The sequence below is a fragment of the Anolis sagrei genome, chromosome 1 (genome assembly GCF_037176765.1).
Source record: "Anolis sagrei isolate rAnoSag1 chromosome 1, rAnoSag1.mat, whole genome shotgun sequence".
NCBI classification, from domain to species: Eukaryota; Metazoa; Chordata; class Lepidosauria; order Squamata; family Dactyloidae; genus Anolis; species Anolis sagrei.
The window spans coordinates 237,115,170-237,131,305 of record NC_090021.1 but is presented as its reverse complement, the minus strand read 5'-3'; the positions used below and the strand labels follow the sequence as shown (position 1 = coordinate 237,131,305).

The following is a 16,136-nucleotide window of genomic DNA, read 5'->3' as shown; positions in this document are numbered from 1 at the left end:
CAATTGGACATGTTGGAACAACCAGCTATTCTGTGATATCAGGCTGCCAGCCTTTGAAACGTCTCCCACAAAAACATCTAACAACTTCAAATGAATTTTGAAAATTGCAGCTGAAAAGCAAAAGTCACATAGGGTGAATTTCCTGCTTCTCCTGATTTGAGCATAGATTACGTGTTTTTGAAATATGTCTTTATTTAAATGTTTATAAACCACCCAAGTGGCAACGGTTTTAAGGCAGCCCCGAAATATAAAACGTAAAAATCCATGGAATCCCAGCATTTATTTCCTGTTCATTATGTTCTATAATGGCCATCGGCAGAAACTGTTTCAGATCTAACAGATCTTGAACACCAAGATAAACTTTATAGTTTTTACTCACAGAAGTAGTAATTTCATATTACCTTTTTGCCAGAACCATTGTGTACATGAAACATAATTAACACAACGTGTCTTAAAACAATAAAATTTCATTAAATATTGTGCTATAATACAATTTTTAAATGCCAATAGGGCCTTGATGTCTTTTTAAAAGACAAAGAATCGGAGCAACACCTAGCTCTAAGAATTATAAAATAATCTCCTAAAATATGTAAGTTGGCTTCTGGGGGAAAATTCTTCTTGAAATTGGTGTCTGTAAAGTGTGTGTCCATAAAGATACTGAACAAATGGATAATAGTCTTTTTAGCCTTGAACACCTTTTTGGTACAAGAGGGATGGGCAATTGCAGAGAGGACTGTTTTTCCCACTCCCTCGGGCAGTTGGGGAGATTTTGTGTATATCCTTTTCAGCTTTTTTTCTATTTTATTTTTAAAGTTGGAGAAATCTAGTCCTTCAAAAACCCAGAACTGGGTCCCAGAGGCCATAAATTTCCCCAAATATCAGTGAAGTAAGCCATAGTAACACAGGCGAAAATTACACAGGTTTTCATAAATATCAACTATAATTGTAATGCAAAATTAATACACTGCAATACATCAAGTCAGAGGAATTTCACAATTACATAGTTACATCGTCATTTTGCAAATTACTCCTGTCAAAATTAAAACCTGAAAGAATTATGGCAGCATTGAGTCACATTAAAGAATCTCACACTCAGCCAACCAGCTCCTTGTGACTCTTATCACAAAAGAATATTTAATATTTCAAAGCATCAAGGATGCTAGGGTTTCCTTGATTTTTGCCAGCCACTGCTACCCAGTTAGCATTGCAGCTCAACAGGTGTAAAAGGACATGTTCAATCCTGTTGTCAGCCTGCAGGTCAAAAACATTCATTACTAACTGTTACCTCACAACACTTGCTTCACTAGTTCCTTAAACCCACATTTAAGAGAGCACATTAGTGAAAGTACAGGGCTCTATTACTGTATGACGTGAATCTAATGCACACCCTAATTTTGGCAAGTTAATTTAGCCAAAAAAGGTGAGCATTAGATTCAAGTAAATAGGGTATATTTTGTTTTAGATAGCATAGGGAAGGGTTAACACTCCTATGGTGTGTGTCTTGCTGTCTGTGATCCTGTTCAGAAGATTCCACCTCACTTCCTATCTCTGTGATAATTGGATTTTGAGAAATTTGGCTTGTTGTGGAAACAAGGATAGGTGATAAAGCTTCAGCTGACACACCTTTTCCCCAGGATGACTTTCCCAGGGGTGAATTTCTCTTCTGAGGGGTAGATTTCTGTCACTTCCTGGTACCTCATCCCCATGAGTCGTTTCTAAGTCAGATGTTTGTAACCCAGGGACTGCCTGTACTTCTTAATGTTACTCAAAAGTATTTTAAAAGCCTTCTAGAAAGAAGTCGGATCACGCTTTAAGAAATCAATATATAAGCTGCAAGTGTTCCACTTCTGCATGCATCCACTGACAGACAGGAGAGTATGAAGGGCCACTGGTGATATCCTAAGGTACCCTGAATGTCAGTCATCTATATGGAAATCTGTATTGCTTCACTGGCTTGCACCCAAAGATTTGTTTGTGGTTAAACTCTTTCATTAGATATGTGGTTACTGAGCCACAAACTGAGTTCTCCTTATTGATGCTAACCTGAAATCTCATATTTAAGTCAATAGGAAGTGTAGATAAGGCACTAAAACCAGTCACACATCTAGAGCTTGTTGTCAATTCACTGCTGGCTGCCCCAGCCTCAGGAAATTCATAAAATTTGACATTACTTCAGCCTACAAACAGCTGGAAATCTATTTCAAAATCAAGTCCTCATTAGAAAACTTCATAATAGATAATGCTACAATCTGGATAAAATACTATTTCATCAAGGCCAAAGTTCTTAACCTTTTTGTTCCACAGACCCCTTTGCCAGTCAGGCGAAAACTACAGAACCCTTCTCATAATGTAACGACAGATAGTTTTATGACACTCAACATGGTGTCATAAACATTTACATAAAATTTTAGGATTATTCAAAATTATGCTATACAACTTCTCATCATTTCAATACCCAACAACTATTATAATTTATTGCATACACTCATAAGTGAAGGGAATACTAGATTTCAGTTAGAGGTCAGAGAAAATAAAAATAAGTATAATACATTCATATTTTTTTTCAATTCAAGTTTGTGACCCCTGGTAAAGAACCCCTGATCTAGGCAGAAGTAATACTCTGTCCCTTTAAGAGGCAGGTACTGAAGATCTCCTTGTCAGCAAGAAATAGGGCTCTTTTAAATTTGGCATCTCTGCAGATCAGTTTTTTGTTCTTTTAAACTGGGCACTCATGCAGAGCAGTATATAGATTATAAATTGCTCTGTATTTTACAAGATGTTGTGTTCATGAAAAGATATTAGTATTATACTTTTTTCCACATTCAAAACCTATGGATTCTGGAATGTCTTTAAAGCAAAATTTCCCAAGGGAAAAAAATCACACTTTATATAGCTTACAGAACTTGTTAAATTCTTGAACTCGCTTCTGTATTTCAAGTAGGTAAAACAAGTAAAACCTTATCAAAATGCAGAGCCTATATGGGATTTGATGCCTGAAGCTGCCAGTGGGCAATGCTTGCACAAACACACTGCTCTTTAGCAAAGCACACAGAAATATTGCAACATGCCATTTTACATAACTTTCATGAGAACTAGGTGGGAGTTGAGAAATATGGTGTGAACAGGTTAGAGAATTAGAGTAACAAATGGAAATACAAATGAAACAATAGCACATTTCTTCCACAAAACTAACTTACCTGTGGTTTTGAACGAGACTTGGATATGCTTTTTCTGGCATCCTAGCATAGCATGGCCTGTAGGGCAACAAGATCAAACAGAGTAACCCACCTGTAAAACTTCCTTCCAGTTGTCTACACACTCTTCTCTTTCAGGCATCAGTTGAAAACTTATATATTTGCACAAGCTGTCTATGTTTTATTTGTCCTTTCCTGCTGCACATGTGTTGTATTTAGTTGAAAGGTGTGATTTCAAATATTTGTAACTTTACATATTTATGTGCGATTTTAAGAATGTGCGACGCGCACCTCCTCCAAGATGAACTGAACCACTTCAACTGGGCTCTACAGGACAATGGATACTCCACCTCAGACATCAGAAGAGCTGCAAGACCAAGAACAAGCCACAAGAGTCAAGACAAAGATCCACCCAGAAAAAAAGTGTTCTTACCAGACATCAAGGGAACCACTGACCGCATAGGGAAGCTGATGAGGAAACAACCTACAAACTATCTACAGACCCACTAAAAAAAAAATCCAACAATTGCTACATTCAGCAAAGGACAAGAGGGATACTCTCACCTCTGAAAGAGGCTACCGTATACCATGTAGCTGTGGACAAGTCTACGTAGAGACCACCAAACGCAGCACCCAAATGCGAATCAAGGAACATGAAAGGCACTGCAGACTAAGTCAACCAGAGAAGTCAGCCATAACAGAGCACCTGATGAACCAACCTGGACACAACATACTATTTGAGAACACAGAAATGCTGGACCACCCTAACAACCACCATGTCAGAAAACACAGAGAAGCCATTGAAGTCCACAGAAAGGAGGAAACCATGAAAATGGACAAAATCTGGATAAACGTATTTAAAAACGCTAAAATCAGAAGAGTAAATAAAGAACAACACTCAGAAAACAGGGGAATTCCAGACAAGAAACAATGAGGGCCAGTTAACGTCTCCCAAAAAGGATTTTCTCAGGCAGGAAGCAGCCAGGCTGTGAAGATGCAAGGCTATTCAATGCTAATCAAGGTGGTCAATTGCAACATTCACACCTGCCTCAAACAGACAAAGAGTTCTTTCCCCCATTCTGGATATTATTCCACAGATATATATACCCCACTTGCCTAATTTCCAACAGATCTCACATCCTCTGAGGATTCCTGCCACAAATGTAAGTGAAATGTCAGGAGAGAATGCTTCTGGAATATGTCCATACAGCACAGAAAACTAACAGCAACCCAGTGAAAGCCTTCAACACCACAAAGAAGAATGTGTGTTCCTGACAACAATATATTGTTCTGACCTCCCTTGATAATGCAATTAATCACCTTTTCTATACTGTATAGGGCTTAAATGCCAATTTAAGACAAATGGGCATTTAAGCCCTATTTAGTATACAAAAGGTGATTAATTCTGCTAAAATTACTAGTTTAGGTTCTTGTGGGGGTTTTCGGGCTATAGGGCCATGTTCTAGAGAACTTGAACATGTTCTCTAGAACATGGCCCTATAGCCCGAAAAACCCCACAAGAACCTAGTGATTCCAGCCATGAAAGCCTTTGACAATACATTAATTACAAGTTTGTTGACTCTGAAATGTTTATCATACAACTACTTGCAGTCCAATGCCAGTTCACACTTTTGTCTTTTCCCACTTTGATGCTGAAGGTAACTTTGACCCACTCCAACTTCTTCACCATGTGCACACACTTTTTCATACAGTTTTTTTTTAAAGTAAGCTGTGGTTGTCTCGTAGCAATGCTATCTCATATCATATTTTCTGAGTACTATCGCTTGAAACCTCATTGATCATTTGTCCATCCAACCATCTATCTCTGTCTTTGTGTGTGCACTATGTCACAACTGTAGTGTTGTGGCATTCCGCTATCTCTCCACATGACCAAAGAGCCATCATAGCTGTCTTGCAGTTGTACATTCAGGCTGTTGCCAGTTCAATAATCTGGTAATGTAAATTTCCCTGCTAGTTGCTACTAGGGAAATATCACAGAGGTTTTTATTGTGAACCTTCCTTATTCATGGCATCAGCTGGTGTCAACCTCATCCAAACACCAGGACACTGAGGAGTCCCATAGAAGGTTCACTGAACCATATCCAAAAATTGCACATCTGATCACCCAATATTGCCATGAAAGATTCATTTACATCAGAAATAGTAGCTAAACAATATTGGGTTAGATCAAGGGTCTCCAAACTAAGCCCAACAGGCGAGATGTGGCCCTCCAAGGTCATTTACTCAGCCCCCACCCTCACCCTAAACTTTAGACTGAAATGACTTGAAGGCACATATACCTTATACGGTTCCAGCCCAGTGTACCTGTCCAAATGTATCTTCACTTACGTCCCACCTCAGAGTTTTGGGGGAGGCCCTGCTCTCGAGCCCGCCTTTGTCGCAAATGCGTTTGGCAGGGATGAGGGACAGGGCCTTCTGGGTGGTGGCCCTCCGCCTGTGGAATTGGCTCCCCGGCAAAATCAGGTTATCTACGCCCTCCTTTCCTTCAGAAAGAAGTTAAAAATGTGGATATGGGAGCAGACCTTAAGGTAATCATGCTGATAATGATAATGACAATGATGACAATCGCTATGGAAATGGACTATGGACAAGCTTGATGGAGTCTCTAACCACAGAAATCGGCTTAGATAAAACCACCAGGCTGTTATATTTAAACAGATTTTAATTGACTTGATTTAACGTTTTCAACTGTATGTAATTATTGGATTTTATTATGTATTTTATTATGTGCACATGGAGACATCAAATTGTTGCCGGCTGGAAGCCGCCCTGAGTAGCCCCCCCCCCCCCGGGGGGGGGGTTGAGAAGGGTGGGGTACAAATATCTGAAATAAATAATAACAGCCATTCTAATTAACTTGACTACTCATCAGCCAAAAGCAGGCCCACAATTCCCACTGAACTGAAATACTGCTAAGTTTAGTAAAAGTAAAGGTTTCCCCTTGACATTAAGTCTAGTCGTGTCTGACTCTGGGGGGTGGTGCTCATCTCCTTTTCTAAGCCGAAGAGCCGGCGTTGTCCATAGATGCCTCCAACAAGGTCATGTGGCTGGCATGACTGCATGGAGCACTGTTACCTTCCCGCTGAAGCGGTACCTATAGATCTACCCACATTTGCATGTTTTCGAACTGCTAGGTTGGTAGAAGCTGGGGTTAACAGAGGGAGCTCACCCCACTCCCTGGATTCGAACCACTGCCCTTTTGGTCAGCAAGTTCAGCAGCTCAGCAGTTTAACCTGTTGTGCCACCAGGGGCTCAAATTTACGTTTATGTTGATTAAAATTGTTCTTCATTTTAAATATGGTACTGTTCTTTCATGTCTGAGGTTACATTTGAACTCAGCAAATTTTAGACTTACGCTGAAAGTTATATCAGTGTATGCAATGCTGGTTTTTAATGTTATACCAAAGGAGGTGGAAAAAAATGCCTGTCTGAGTTTTGAATTCATTTTTTCCCTTCCAAAGAAAAAAGCTTTGGAATAAGGCACAGAAGCACCATTTCTCGATAAAAAAGAATATGATTCTTAATTTAGCTCAAAAAACTAGCTTTCCTGTGTGTTCAAGAAAGAGATATATTTTAAAAACATTTTGCGTAGTGAGTTTTTAAACTCTCACATTTCAAACGAAGCACCTTCGTGTTTCATTTCACATTACAAATTAAAAAAGGAAGAGGCATATAGAAAAGCTTTATGTGACATCAATATGTAACAAACATGAAAGAGGTTTAGGAAGCACTTGTACATCTGTGTTGTATCTATGTTGGCAAGCAATTTACATACATCTGGCTGTCCCAGGTTCAGTGAAGCCCAACTTTTTCATACAGTGAACAAAGCCTTTCTCAGCCTCGTTTCCAATTGACAACCCTGAAAATTATAGGGTATGCCAGCCTCTTTCATCCAAGATTGCTCTCAATTAGCAACATCCTATCCCCAGGTTCAAGTGTACATATAAAGAAATGAATCCGAAGGCAAGAAATAGCAAGAAAGGAATCTTAAACAGCCATGGTACATATTTTTTGTTTCTTACTCTTGCATCTTATCTCAAAATGTGATCCTGAATGTTAATGCATGCATTGCAACATACATAGATAAAGCAGTAACAGAACATTATTATTGAATAGGATCATCAACATATAATAGACCAGAAGAAACCTGAGAAGATGATAACATCTAAACCAGATAATCCATTTTTTTTTCATCCAATGCATTATCATATATCCTTACTGTATCTTTCTGGGCAAGGTGATACCGAAGTGTATACTGTTTCAATGTATGCACTTACGCATACAAAGGTGTCTTTTACCTTGGTATGTCCTGGCATGGTGTTCACACTAAGCTGTTCATCAGAGGCACACATTTGAACTGAATAAAAGAAAATAATCAATTATAATTATTCACAATTAGTTGAAATAGCAAGTATTATAGCAGAGCATTGAAAGACCTGTGTGTATCCTACTGCCAAAGAGCCATATGTATTACTACAGGGACCATTCTTAAAATCCAGAACCAAATAAAAATTATTTCAGATGCTTATCCGTACAAAATACCCAACCCGGACATCTCTGCATACCTAAGCTAGTATATGTATCTATATGTATAGGGGGAAGGGGGACTTCTAATCTACCCTACACAGGCTGTCCCCAAGTTACAAACATCTGACTTAGAAACGACTCCAATTTAAGAACATGGGCAAGACAACAGGACGTGAGAGAAATCTACTCCTCAGAAGGGAAATTCTCTCCTGCAAGAGTTATCATGGGGGAAAGGTGTCTCTGTAAAAATGCCACTGCCAAGGAAATTTTGCATATCAGACTTTTTTGTGTGTAGAAAAAGTAGACTTTTTTGTGTGTAGAAAAAGTAGACCCACTTAAGTTTTTAAGCAAAATATTTCCCTACCCCACAAAAAAGTCCCAAATTATAAAAAAAAATCTTTCAAAAATGTGCAAAACCTCTCTCAGTCTTAACAAAAAGGAGAAAATTTTCATGTTTTTATATCTTTATATATAAAATCTCAGCCTGCGTATGTTTGTGCTCGCAAAACTCGAAAAGTAGTCAGTATAAGAAATAAGAGCTGAGCTGTGATTGGATGCTATCGGCAATGCAAATAGAACAGGGGAAGTAAATGTGTTTGGGATTTTTAGCACCAGTGGTTTCACCTGCCATAGTACGAGTGGCACTGCACCTACAATTCCAAAAACAGGAAAAATCACCTTCCCATGTAATTCCTGCAACATCGTGAATTCAAAACAAGAATTAGTAGTCAAGGTTTTCCAAAACAAATTATCAAAATCACTTGATTGAGCAGAAAAGCCATTCTAGCAACTAAAAATTATGGACACGAGATGAACATCATTTTAAACAAAATTGCAGGTGAAACAGTGACATATAAATCCATTGAAGTAGTGAATTTTCCAATGGAATTTCTTAATTCTCTAGATGTTTCTGGATTACCATCACACATTCTGAATTTTAAAATTGGAGTGCCCATTATATTACTCCAAAACATCAATCAGTCAAAGTTATGTAATAACACATGATTAGTAGTTTAAAAATGGACGAGCAATCTAATTGAAGCAATAATTCTGAATGGGCCTCATAAAGGTGAAGTCATACTGCTTCCATGTATACCACTCATTCTGACCAACATGATGTTCAATTTCAAACAACTTCAATTTCCAGTACACCTTGCATTTGCTATGACTATCAATAAAGCACAGGGGCAATCTTTGCAAGTGTTCAGTTTGAGTTTAGAAAACAATTGGTTCTCACATGGGCAATTATGCAGAAAACGGAAAAACCAAAAATGTATTAGCTTTACTATAAAAAATGATTTATGGTAAAAAAAACAAAACAACTCTTTTTCTTTCCTGCCCTTTCATTCCACATAGACACAGCAATCCAAGGCAGGGTATTGAACTGAATGGTGTGTTTTCTCGGTGAATCTATGTTACCAAACACACCCTCTCAACCTTTAATGAGTCCAAGCAGTCTGCCACAAATGCCCATAAAATTCTTGTAATATTGCCAACAGATTAAGAATACCAATTTGTCTTACCAAATTTATTATCTGTATCAGAGACTCAGTGACCCGGTTTGTTTGCTACTCTAGCAGGTGCTGGTAAAATGCATTGTATTGTAAACAGCCTGACTGTCTCAGAACTTTTGTGATCTCAGATTTCTTTCTCAAGTGCTGGAAAAGTACTTTACTTCCAGAATGCCCTGTTTCTATTAATGATAATAGGGACATGGCTGTTGTGTGAATCTCTTTGCAACTGGGCTATCAGGATGTGACTTTTGGTCAATCCAGTCCTGACTCAGTGGAATCCTGACACTCCTGTTGCATTGATGGATTGCTGGGGTGACAATAGTTATTGGAGGTTGTTAATCATTTCACTGTTGCATTTTTTTTAGTAAATTGGCATTTTGAAGAAACCTGGTCTAATCGGTCATAATTCCCTAAAAGAAAAAAAAGAGTGCTCATTTAAAGAAAGTTGTAGATCTAGCTCACAGTGCTTGGCCTTGTGCTACCGCAAAGGCATTTTATTTGCTGCAAAGAATGCAAGTTTCTGTTTGGTGTGCCAGCTCACTGGAATATGCTACGACACTTCTTGGAACACAAGAAGTTACTGAGTCTTCCAAGAAAGGGCAGTGATGAAATGGAATACATGTCCCAAGCTATAAAACAGCATTTAGGATTTCACTGATGTACAATACTTCTTGTGCTTAGACTGCTAGTATTGGTCTGCTCTTGCCATGGAGTACATGGGGTACTCTTTGTTGGAGTTTCTGGACTGTGCATCGAAATTGCATTCTAAAGAACACACAATCAAAGCACCCCTGACAGATGGCTATCCAACCTCTGCTTTAAAATCCTCTAGAGAAGGAGACTTCACCACTCTCCAAAGCAGCATGAACAGGTCTTACTGTCAGGAGGTTCATTTAATGTTTAGGCAAAATCTCCTTTCTTGCAATTTGAATCCACTATGTCTTAGTCTCCAGGGCAACAAAAAACAAGCTTTCTCCATCCACAATGTGACATCCTTTCAGATATCATGTCCCCTCTCAGCTTTCTTTTCTCCAAGCTAAAGATATCCAGCTCCCTAAGCCATTCCTCATAGGGGTTGACTTTCTGATCTTTGATAATTTTGGTCACTTTTCTCTGAACAGTTTCCAGATTGCCAATATCATTATTGAATTGTCCTGCACAGAGTTGGACACAATTCTCCAGATGAGGTCTGACCAAAGCAGAATAGAGTGGGACTATGACATTCCCTGATCTTGACACTAAACTCCCATTGATGCAGCCTAGAATCACACTGGCTTTTTGTGATATCACTATTGACTTATGTTCAGCTTGTGGTCTATTAAGACTCCCAGATCCATTTCACATGTACTGTTTTCAAGCTAGATGTCATCCATCCTATATATTTGCCTAGCTGCAAACTGCCTGACTTCATGCAGAAGTTCCCGGAGCAAGGTGGCTGGTACTGCTGTTGACATTCCTCCTCTATATTCTGTTCTCTGACAAACTGCTGGTGGTTGTCTCTGGTACTGTAATCCAGATGGACAAGGAACAAGTGCATTTCGTAGAGGTGGTGATACATGTTCCTCTTGATCCTCCTCCTCATCAATTCAAGAACAGGGATTAAAGTTTCCATCATTCTCCTGTTCTGCCTCTTCTTCCAACTGCGGCTTCTGTGCCTTTTATAAACTCTCTCCCCCCCCCCCCCCCCCGAGTTCAGGTTTTCTCAGTTGAATGGGTGTGTTATTTATTAAATCCTTACATTTTGCATGCAAATCATGGCCAATAGAAGCCTAAAGACATAACTCAATCTCTGGAGCCAGAAGAATCAAAGGAAGAAGCAGCTCTTAGTGGTGTTGGTTTCTCTGAATCTGAGGAGCCAGGGATTAAGGCAGAAGGAGGCCCTACTTTCCAGCAAGAGGTTGTAGATGCTGAAGACTCATTGCCGTCATTTATGGAGTGACAAAATAGACACTGCATTGTTCCCAAAAGTTGTTAAGTAGGAGTCACTTTGAATCTCTTTATCAAGAGAAAGTAGAAGATACAAATAAAGTAAATAAATAAATAGCTAACTGGGATCTTGAAGCATCTGGCTATAAAACTTATTCCTATGTCAGTGTGTGTATGCTTTTTTAGGTTTTAAATTGCATATTGTATTGCTTTTACTTTAGGTCTCTTTTTAGAGAGATAAAATGGGATAGAAATAATGACGACAACAGGAATAACAGCAGCAGCAGTAACAACATCTACCTATTCCCTGGCAGATTTGTAACTTTCAGCTCTCATTCTTGGCAACTAGCACTACATTTGAGTGTTCATGTTTTCCGGACCTTGGACTGATAAAACATATTTCTTACTGGCTTTGTTTATCTGGACTACTAATTGGCTGAACAACTTCTGAACTGGCTGATGGCCACTCTGTTGTTTCTCCATCTTGCTGAATATCTTGTAACTGATGCAGACTGAATTAACAACTGAGAGCTCTTACAATTGACCACCTAATTCATAGGTCACTTGTTGTTAGCATATCTAAGCAAATTTATTTGTTTGTTTTCATCACTGTTATTTTGGTACTGTAGTCAGAACATAAACTTTGGTTATATTGATAGTTTATCCACAATGTCTTATTGATATTATTTAATATGAGTGGCTTCTTATTATATCCCTGGACTGCTTTAGCTACATCATGACTCACTATTAATGCTACTCAATTTCTCCTTAGTTTGTCATTTACACAGTAAAACACTGTATAATCTTCTGTCTGACAATACCTCTTTCTCATCCTATTTATCTTACTCACTCGAGGTTTGGAAATGATTATATGTTCCCATTCTTTCTATTATTTTATTATGTTAAAATGTAACATCTCTAATAACAGACAACACTACAATCATAAAAGAAATATACAGAAATTAGATTACTAATATTGCTATTACCAGTGATATTAACAAGTAAATATATAGTGTTCATCATATTGATCACTATTGCTTACTATGTGAAATAAATGATAACAGTAAAATATTACATATTAATTTTAATGATGTGGAATATTTTATATTAAAATAATTATATTGTTAATATAATATTAATAGTAAATACTAAGTTTGATATATTATTAATTACTATTTCTTAATATAGGCCTGGGAAAACTTCAGCCCTCCAGGTATTTTGGACTTCAACTCCCACAATTCCTAACACTCTACCTGGAGGGCTGAGGTTTGCCCAGGCCTGTATTAATTACTTAAACATTAAATAATTCTGATAGCTCAAGAAAAAAAGTACCAATTCACATAAATTAAATGTTCAACACTGTATGTTTTTTGCATAATTTGTCATGCACACACTCCCCTTTACATTTGTCATGCATATGTTTTACACCAAATTCAAAGCATCAGGAAATATGGGTGAGGTGGGACACTTTGGCAAAACCCATTATAGGCCGTCTGAATTCTTCCCTTTATAAATGGTGTTTATAACCATTTTCCTTTCTATCTCAACTATGCAGCGATCCCAAAGTGTTTCACAGTAGTCATCACTGCTCTATGCCTTTACTCCATTCCTGCAACACTTACAGAAAAGAGATCACGTCTTTTGTTTCCTCCACACTTCATCTCTGAACTTTGTGTATGGATAGTGGGCACTTTTCAGTTGCATTGAGCACTGTCTCACAAAATGGCTGCCATGGAGTATTCTTGTTCACAAAATGCCTGCCATAATTAGTGTAACCAGCAAAAACTCCCCACACGTAAATTTCTGAAAGGAACTGGCAATGCTTTACATTGCAACATGTTAATGTTCTCCAAATGAAAACAACATTTTATCTATATAGATCAAGCATGGGCAAACTTGGGCCCTCCAGTTGTTTCGGACTCCAACTCCCACCATTCCTAACAATCTCGGCCCCCTTCATTTCCCCCCTCAGCCGCTTAAGCCTGAGGCTGTTAGGAATTGCGTGAGTTGGAGTCCGAAACACCTGGTGTGCCCAAGTTTGCCCATGACTGATATAGATTATTAAAAACGTTAAGCTAGGGGTGTCTGTAGTACTGTAGCAACTAAGAACAACAGATAAACTCCTGTATCTAAGATTACCAAGGAAGCTGGGGCAAAAAGAAAGAAAAGGTATCAGATCCTATCTTCTGGATGAAAGCAGAAATAAATGATCTGTATACAATTTATTTTATACTCCCAATTACTGAAACATCTTTTCTTCTAAAAGCTGCTTAAAACAAAAGGCCTGAAGGAGACCAGAAAAGAGTGCAGAGATTAGGAATTAAAGAAGGTTGCTAACTGTACTTTGGGGCTGAAAGGTATACATAATATTGTTTGCAATAAGATTTTTAAGTATTTAAAAGCAGTGATATAATTTACGAAGGGGCTAAATAGGGCTAGAAATCCTTCTGCTCTTCTATGCATCTTCAGAAATAAGACTCATACAAATGAACACATTGCTCTGCTCCTGATTAGTATAAAGCACTAATAACCAAAATTGACTGATTTCTGTGCTTGTCACGTGATTTATGAACCATCTGATAATATACTGATTTGCATCTCGTTTGGTAATGATGAGCTCATGCCGTTCTTGAATGAAGTCTTCCTTGCTTTCATTTTGGCAAATATACTATACACAAACAATGTCATGAGTATTTCCCAGCAGAATGCCTTCCAGCACAACAAAGTGGTTAAACCTCTTTGGTCCTGTGGCCAAGATTTTAGGCAAGCCTTTGCCAGTTCCAGTTTACTACAAGAATGGTTGCTGACAAGGAGATGCAGCAAAAAATAATTAGGGTGATGCATATTTGTATAGTACTCAGCCCACTGGGGAAAAAATGGTTGGAAGCAAATTAATACAGAGATAGATCGGGGTGGTAATGTTATTACAATGGATATTGGTTTCTTGTCTTCTTCATTCTGGGATGCTGCAATTTCCAAAGGGCAAAATTAAACATGCAAGAGTCTCATGACCACTTAAAGATTTACAAAAGTTACTGTGGCATAAATTTTCTTGGATTTCAGCTAATTTTACTGGATTTGTGAAAAGTCGGGTATACAGGCAGCATACGTTCCAACATTTCACAGATGAAATCTGGGAGACATGAAGTAGTTAATAATATCTGAACATTGTCAAGATGGCAAAAGTTCTTAATGAGGAAAACACTCTAGTTTGTTTTTGCCTCAGCCTACAGTTCAGTCCAATCCCTCTATTTGAATTAATTGATTACAAATTCTTTTGCACGTTGCATTCAGTTTGAAGCCACTGATGTAAGATGCTGGACAAAGGGGAATGTGGGAGAAAGAGAGGGAGAAATTGAATAATTTCAAAGGCAGCTGAAAAAGTGGTGTGACAGTGGATTAATTAATCAGGAATGTCCTAGGACAGTTGGAAGGTATGCATAAAGTACATATAGTTAGGAGCATGGAAATTGTAGGCCTTGAGATCAGATGACAATTTAAATTTGGAAAGTATTGACAGTAACCATTCAATTAGAAGATTGGCTATTGCTGCGCTGTTGTTGCTGGTAGTGGTATAACAAGAGCTGGAATTGAAGTCTAGGGACCCACAGCATTAAGTGTACCAAGTGACCACTTCGTGAGGGGCAGAAAATTACAATAGTGGCAAGGTTCAGCATCCCTTATTATCTAGAATTCCAAAATACTCATAAATCCACAACTGTCCATGTGTGTGGCTGGGATAGTGACATCTTTAAATTTCTGATGGTTCAATGTATATAAATTTAGTTTCATGCACAAAATTATTTTAAAATATTGCCTATAAAATTACCTTCATACTCTCTGTGTATGCGTGCGTGTGCGTGTGTATATGAAACATGCATGAATTCCATGTTTAGACTTAGGTCCCATCTCCAAAATATCTCATTATGTAAATGTAAATATCCCAAAAATTTTAAAAACACAGTATCTGGTCCCAAACGATTTGGATAACAGATTCATTTAAAATGAAGTTTAGACCCTACATTTATCTTGATATCTGTACTGGCATGTGGATGCAATCCCTTGTGGGTCTAATGCTAATTGTTGCAGTAATCTCCTTTTCCTAGATTTTTAGATAAACATTTTATTGGCGTGGCAGCTGTCCTGACATGCATCTGATTCTAGAAGTGTATGTTATTACTGTTATATTTAAAATATTTATTCTATAACAACATTTGTTTATTTCAAAATAAATGTTTTAACTTCAAGGCAGTGAAAGTTATTATTTGTTCATGAAAGTTAGAAGTGAACAAAATGTTGCCCAAGGGTCACATTTTGTTTGGTTCCAAATCCCCCAAATTTCTTCCAGACTGCTCTTTATCTGATGAAAAAAAAGCTTCTAGGAGTTTTGTTTCATATTTTAAATAGGTCACAATGGTTAAAATTACTTTAACTTGCCCTTCATACACACACATCCAAACAATCCCTTGACTTAGATTTTTATTTTGGGTAGTCCATGCACACTTGTCCCCTGGAGCTTCCAGTTACCCAGCCCAATTGTATTTTAAGGCAAACTTCTTTTGATTTTCTTTTTTCCCCTCTTCCCTCAGAAATATCGAAGTTATAATAAAGCTGCTGACCAATGCAACAAGAAAACAACATCTCTACCAGGTAAGTCAGGTGGCTGGCTAGCATTCTTGAAGGACAAGTTGTCCGCCATTACTAATCACCTCTTTAAATGCGTACCTTCAGGAAACAACTGTAGAATGGGCTGGATGCTCAAATGAAGTAATGGTTATCATCCCAAAGATTTGCTCAGCTACTCATAGTTGGGGTCCCTGGACTTTGCCAGTTCTTGAGTTGTTGGTTTCTGGTATCTTTCCAAAAAAAGAAGAAAAAGGTTTACCAGGACACAACTATGGCACTGGCACATTGCTGGTCCCTTACACCACCCAAATTATAGCAGTTTGAGATC

The 16,136-nt window shown here is 38.1% G+C and overlaps 1 long non-coding RNA gene across 1 annotated transcript in view; it reads right to left on the bottom strand.

The window, feature by feature from the left end:
• Positions 1-3,197: 3,197 nt before the first annotated feature.
• The window catches only part of LOC137095797 (uncharacterized), a 15,885-nt gene continuing 2,946 nt past the window's right edge, over positions 3,198-16,136 (bottom strand). The window contains exons 2-4 of the long non-coding RNA XR_010908916.1: positions 15,908-16,038; positions 7,514-7,572; positions 3,198-3,254 (exon numbers count right to left, since the gene is read on the bottom strand). This is a non-coding gene — a long non-coding RNA (uncharacterized lncRNA). The remainder of the gene's footprint in view (positions 3,255-7,513; positions 7,573-15,907; positions 16,039-16,136) is intronic.